The sequence below is a fragment of the Bison bison genome, unplaced genomic scaffold (assembly GCF_000754665.1).
Source record: "Bison bison bison isolate TAMUID 2011002044 unplaced genomic scaffold, Bison_UMD1.0 scf7180017864266, whole genome shotgun sequence".
Taxonomy (NCBI): Eukaryota; Metazoa; Chordata; class Mammalia; order Artiodactyla; family Bovidae; genus Bison; species Bison bison.
In genome coordinates, this window is record NW_011494838.1 from 907176 (window position 1) to 913440 (window position 6265).

Sequence of the window (6265 nt, forward strand, 5' to 3'; positions counted from 1 at the left end):
AGTTGCGCTGGAGAAAGGCAACTCTGTCCCAGCTTCCCCTCAAGGCTGCGCCTCTGGCCCCACGGCCGTGGGGATGGGGGTGGGAGTAGCTTTCTCGAGGGTGGTCGCTCGTCCCCCAGGCCCGGCAGGGACGGGGCGGGGGGCGCCGCACGGTGCGGACGTGCAGGCTCGACCGCGTCCGCGCGCGGCTCCCCCGGTCAGCCCACAGACCCCCAGGCTGGCCTGCTGGGAAGCCGGAGACGGTCCCTCCACACTGGCCCTGCTGCTGCAGTGGAAGCCTCAGCTGGGAAACCTATTTTCTTAGTGGGTGGAGGCGCTCCTGGAGATGTTTTCCGCAGACGTAAGGAAGCGGGTTCCAGTTTCCGAAACTTGTTTTGGGGCCAGGCCGCGGCGCTTTGATCCAGAGCGCAGCGGGCCCGCCCCGTGGGCGCCGGCGGGCCGCCAGATGGACCGCCTGCGGCTGTGGCCTCTCCGGGGCTCCCATCCACTGAGGCCTCTCCCGGCCTCTCCCGGGGTGCGCAGCGTTAGGACCCAGCCCCACACGTCGGAGGTGAACGAGCAGGTGCGCTAAATGCCACCAGAGAAACGGCAAGCGTGCTCTCCCAGTGCAGGCAGGCAGCCCCACGGGGCATGGCCCTCGTGTGCCGCTGTGTCCTCTGGCCACGGCCCCGGGGCCCAGGGGGCACCCTGCCTGTGGGCGGCACCCAGGCGGTCTCCCCATTGGGCCTGTGCTCGGTGAGGGGGGGGTGCCGCCCTCCCGGCCCTCCCGGCCCGCGTTCACTGCCCGGTCTCCCTGACCATCGCCATCTGCACTCCTGGGGCGGACGGCAGTCTGCGGCCACTCTCAGTCCTGAGGCCTGGATTTACAGCAACCTGCATTGGGGCAGCTCATCGCCAGGGGGACATGGTACTCTTTGTAAGAAATGCTTCCTTCAGAAGCTTCCATTGCCAGGGCGGACCACAGAAATTCAGAGGAAGGGGAGGAGGCTGAGGCTGCGACGATCTACAGCCAGAAAACGAAGGTTTGGGGGAAATAGGAGGGTGGGGTGTTGAGCTTGGCAGCGGCTCACGTCTTTGCCAGAGAGAACGCGAGGTGATTTGTGCAGTTTTACCACGCGTGCCAGCCGGAATCCGTCTCTGCAGATTCATAAATGACTTTCCTCTCATGTTACAGACCCAACCGGGGCTAAGAGGGTCACTTACATTTGCCGTTGTGTGTTACTGAACTTTATAAGGAAAATTACCCAGTCTGGTGGACTCTGAGTCTCAGAGCTGCTCCCCCACCCTGCCCCACCCCTCGAGAGCGGGAGTCTGGGGTCCTCAGTTGCCCTCCAGGCTCCACACCGGCCTCCCCTGGGCCCCAGGCCTCATCAGTGGGGGCAGGCTGACCACCTCCGAGGCCTGCCTGCGGTCAGCAGCCCGGCCACCTCAGCAGTTACTTCTGTACGTCTGTCACCGCACAGGCTCAGTACAGACGGATAGACGCGATCCGCCGGTGCCTGCGGGAACCGGGAAACACAGAACCCCCTCCTCGGCAAGGTGTGCAGAGAGGCCCTGGCTGGCAAAGCTTGGGGGTGTCACAGGAAGTGAAGTCGAGGGACCACTTAAGTGACGGCAGCAAAGGCCACTCAGCATGGCACCAAGCGGAGAGCCTGCTTTGGGAGAACTGGCAGAGGGGTGGGCTGGGGGCAGGAACCTTTTGCAAAAAGAAAGACTGAAAAAGAGAAACAGAAAGGGAGCGTCTGGGGTGCCTGTTGGCCCTGTTTGGGGTGAGGAGCCCAGTGCCGGCCTGGCGCGTGGGGTGTGCCAACCACGGCACTGGGCTTGGGGGCAGCGGAACCTCTACATGGACGCTAGTGAGGGTCCCGGGAGGAGCGACTCCATCTGGGGCCTGGGAGGTTATTTCAGGACAGAGAACTTGCTGTTTCATCCCCCGAACTCCACAAACCTGCAGATCCGCTGGCGAGGGGAATAGGCGGTGCCGGGCTTCACAGGAGCCCTCCAGTTGCTTCCGGCAGCTCGGCAGTGAAGGCAGAGAGCAGGTGGGTAGTCTCGGGTCCAGAGCGGACAGCAGCTGGTCCCAGAGCTCTACTCCCCTGCCCATTGTCAAAGGGACGCTCAGAGCAGCCTCCCTGAACACCGCTCCCATCTCTGAGCCTGGGTGTCCCGCATGGGGCCCAGACTCCGCCCCCTCCAGCCGCCTGGGTCACTCTCAGGCTCAGTGGGACTGCAGTGATGATGGTGATAATACACTTGACGAGACGCACACAGCCCAGTGTTCACTGCAGCCAGGACGTGGAAGCAGCCCGTGTGCATCACCAGAGGAATGGGGACGGAAGATGCGCCAGGTACAGGCAGGGGGATGTTACTCAGTCATAAAAAGAATGAAATGATGCCATTCGCATGGATGGACCTAGAGATTATCATACCAAGTGAAGGAAGTCAAACAGAGAAGGACAAATATCATGTGAAATCACTCACATGTAAAATATATTAGGGAAAAAAGGTACACATGAATTTATTTACAAAGTAGAAACAGACTCAGACCAGAGAACACAGCTGTATGGTTACCGGGGGGACAATTGAGGGAGGAAGGAATCTGGAGTTTGGGATTAACGTATGCACACCGTAAAATAGATAAGCAAGGTCACACTGCATAGCACAGGGAGCTGGATTCAGCCTCTTGTAATAACTTACAATGGAAAATAATCAAAAGGAATACAAATAAATGCACACACACATATATAAAACCAAATCACTGTGCTGTACTTATGAAAGCAATTCACTATGGTAAATCAACTATATACCAATATAAAATTATTAATTAACTGGTGACAATGGCAACCCTGGGGGTCCTGCCGTGAGTCTCCGTGCAGGTGGACCTAGCTCGCTGGTGGGCTGGCGGTAGTTTCTCTTCTCTTTTCTACAAACACCTCGGACGCTGAACACAAGCTCATTTAAATCTCTCTAAGTTAGGCTCTGGGCTGTAAAAATCCTTCTTGAGAAAATAGAGTTGTCTCAAACTGCCATGTGAACTATTTTTTGTTGGCAGTGTTTAAATCCACTTTTCTCCAACCCCCAAACTGGAAAAACAATTTTCGTTTGGAAACGCCTGGGCTGACATGGTTGTCGAGACCGATCTTTCCCGGGGTTTGCGGTTTCGCCCGGGGGAGTGGTTCCTTGTGTGTGGAGCGCTGACTGGTTTTGCTCGTTTCCAGCCAGAAATGTGTGCGCTTCCTGCTCTGACTCAGAGCGTGAGGCACTGGGAGGTGGACGGTCCACCCCGGAGGGCCTGGGAGGCGGTCAGCCCTGCAGCAGCTCCGTGGGAAAATGGGAGCTTCTGGGTCAGCTCAGGGAGCCCAGACCTGCTTCCGGGGACGTGCCAGGTCCCTGGCCCCTCAGACGCTGGGGAGCTCGTGGTCCCTCCGCTCCAGGTGAAATGTCCTCCGTGGAGACGGCCAAGCAGGGGGTTGGGGGGCTGCGAACAGAGCCCTGGGACCCAGCAGGGCGGCTCCTTTGGATGAAGCAGGAACCGGAGATGCATCCCCGCACTCAGCTCCTGCACGGAGGGGACAGGGCCAGCCAGGGCGCCAGACTCGGCAGGACCACCGCCCCCTGACGGGACCAGTGCTCCCTGTCGGGGCCAGCAGGGGACGCCAGACTCGACCAGGACCACCGCCCCCTGACGGGGCCAGCAGGGGGCGCCAGACTCGGCAGGACCACCGCCCCCTGACCCCCCTGGGGTCAGCCACCTCCCTCCTCGGTTTCCTCCACGTCTGCAAATCACCTATTTTCTGAGACGCATTCGTGACCCCGAATTGAGACTCAAGGCCATCGACGGGCATCACTGGGCGTGTTCCGCGCCCAGCCGAGGTCGGAGCACAGCCTCTGCTCCAGCTGGCCTGGGCACAGGGGCTCCCTCACCCCCTCTGGGTGCTGTCGTAGTTCTGTGCTCGGGGTGATGTCTCTATTTAAAGTGGCCCAAGCACAGTGCGGCAGGGCGGCCTGGGGGTCCATGGTCCAGGAGGCAGTGACGTTGCCTCAGGAGCAAACACACGTCAGCTGAGCGTCCTGCAGGTGCCGGGCTGCTGGCCGAGAGAGCATGGTCCCTCAGCCGTCTGTATTAGTATGGCGTCCTTGCACAGAAGCACAGGACGAGGCTGTGTGTTCCTCTGCTGACCAGAGTGACCCCAGGCTGGCCCCAGGTCAGCTGGAGCAGAACCACCAACCTCTGTTTCATCTCCTCCGGGAGCCATGTCCAGGTTTCCCCAGCACCTGGCCTGAAGGTAGGAGCAGGTCAGTCAGCCCGGAGGGTCTGGGAATACCTGGCCAGCCCCGTGGCGGCCAGCCTGCCCTCAGCAGCTCTGAGGACCTGTCCTTTGTCCTCACAGCCTCCAGTCCTGCGGGCTGTCCCCTGGGTGTGTCCAGGGCTGGTCATGCCGCCCTGACGGTAATTCTCAGTTGCGTCTGCAGGGCCAAGGAGAACAAGGAAACCATGACTCGAGTACTTCAGGCTCAAGGAATCGCACCCCTGGGAGCAGAGTCAGCTATCTACCCGCTGGGGTGCACGCACAGCTCTGCTGACCTCCTGCTGGGTCAGAGTGCTTTGTGAGCTGTTCCCTGAGCAGCCAGCCTTCCTGACAGCAGTGACCGCCTCGGGGCCCGCCCCTCGTCCTTGTGTTGGAGGTTCCCATGGTGACTCAAACACCCTCTGTCCTGGCGAGGCTAAGAACAGAAACAAACAACAAAGCTCATCCAGTGGGGCTGGACCAGCACCCACCCCAGGGACCCCGAGACTTCGGCCCCTCTGAAGTTTGCAGACAGAGGCCACTTGCCAAGTCAGGGCTGGGCTTGCTTGGCTGGACGAGAATCAGGGAGACACGGAGCTGAGCCTGTGTATCACCTGCGCCAGGTCGGAGGCTCACCTGCAGACGGGTGCCACCTGCTCTCTGACCCCCAACCCCGTCCTGCACCAGGCAGTCAGCGACGGGCTACAGGAAGCAGGCTGCACACTTCCGGACAGAAGTCTGATGATTCAGTGCAGGCGACTCTACAGACCCGTTCAGACCGTGAAGGTAACCGGGGCCCTCAGACTGAGCCATGTTGTTACCAAGACAGCTATTGTTAACACAAAGGAAGCCGTCTGTACTGTCCAGGCTTAACAGTCCAGCGATACAAGCAAAAACTATCATTTGTGAACTTTCGACATTTTGAACCATGAAGTTGCTCAATTAGATAATTTGGTGTGGTTACACATTGCAAAAGTAGTATCTTCAAAATGGCATAAAGAAGGCAGAAAAATGGTCCCGAGTTTACAGTAATAATTAGATTCCAAAATTCCCAAACAACAAACTGTTTCTGAGTACCAACTCTATTTATGCAAAAAAAAAAAAGAACAGAGGCTGACCACCTACAAATCACCATCCAGGCCAAGACCAAGCAGGGCACCCAACGCCATCGAAGATGGAAAGGAAACAAACAGAACTGTCCTTATTAAAAAAAAAAAAAAAAGATTGGATGTGTAGAAAATCTAAAACCTAAGAAAAATGTGCAAAATCTTTGGAAAACACCATAAATCCTTGCCAAAGCCTATTAAAGAAGCCTTTTAAAAATGTAGGAATATGTCATGTTTATGAATGGGAGGATTAAGTGTTTACAAAGTCAACTGAACTGAGATTGAATTCTAGATTCAATGCGATACCAGCCCTAACCGCTGCAGGGAGTCAACAGGCTGAAACCAAAAAAGGCCAGGACCCTGTGGACATGGAGGGTCCTGCAGAAGAGACTCAGTTGGGTCACTTCCACCCAGGTGTCGAGAAGACGCTCGCACCCCTGCACCAGCTCGGACAGTGGGCACTGGCGCAGGCTGCAGCAAAGGGACTCGGCACAAACCCAGAAACACTCACACAGAGGCAGCCCCCCGTCAGAGCGGCGGCCGATGTGGTGGGGAAGAAGGGTCCTGTCCTTGGGACAAGGGCCCTACCACCAGGCCGGCGCAGCAGAGAGGCGGACTCACGCTGCCCCGCTCCAGAGGCTCCGATCTGTAGAGAACGTGACTCCAGCTTAGGTTCCTGCTGCCCGAATGCACGCGTGGGCTTCCCTAGTGGCTCAGCTGGTAAAGAATCCGCCTGCAATGCGGGAGGCCTGGGTTTGATCCCTGGGTTGGGAAGACCCCCTGGAGAAGGGAAAGGCTACCCACTCTAGTATTCTGGCCTGGAGAATTCCATGGACTGTACAGTCCATGGGGTCACAGGGTCAGACACGA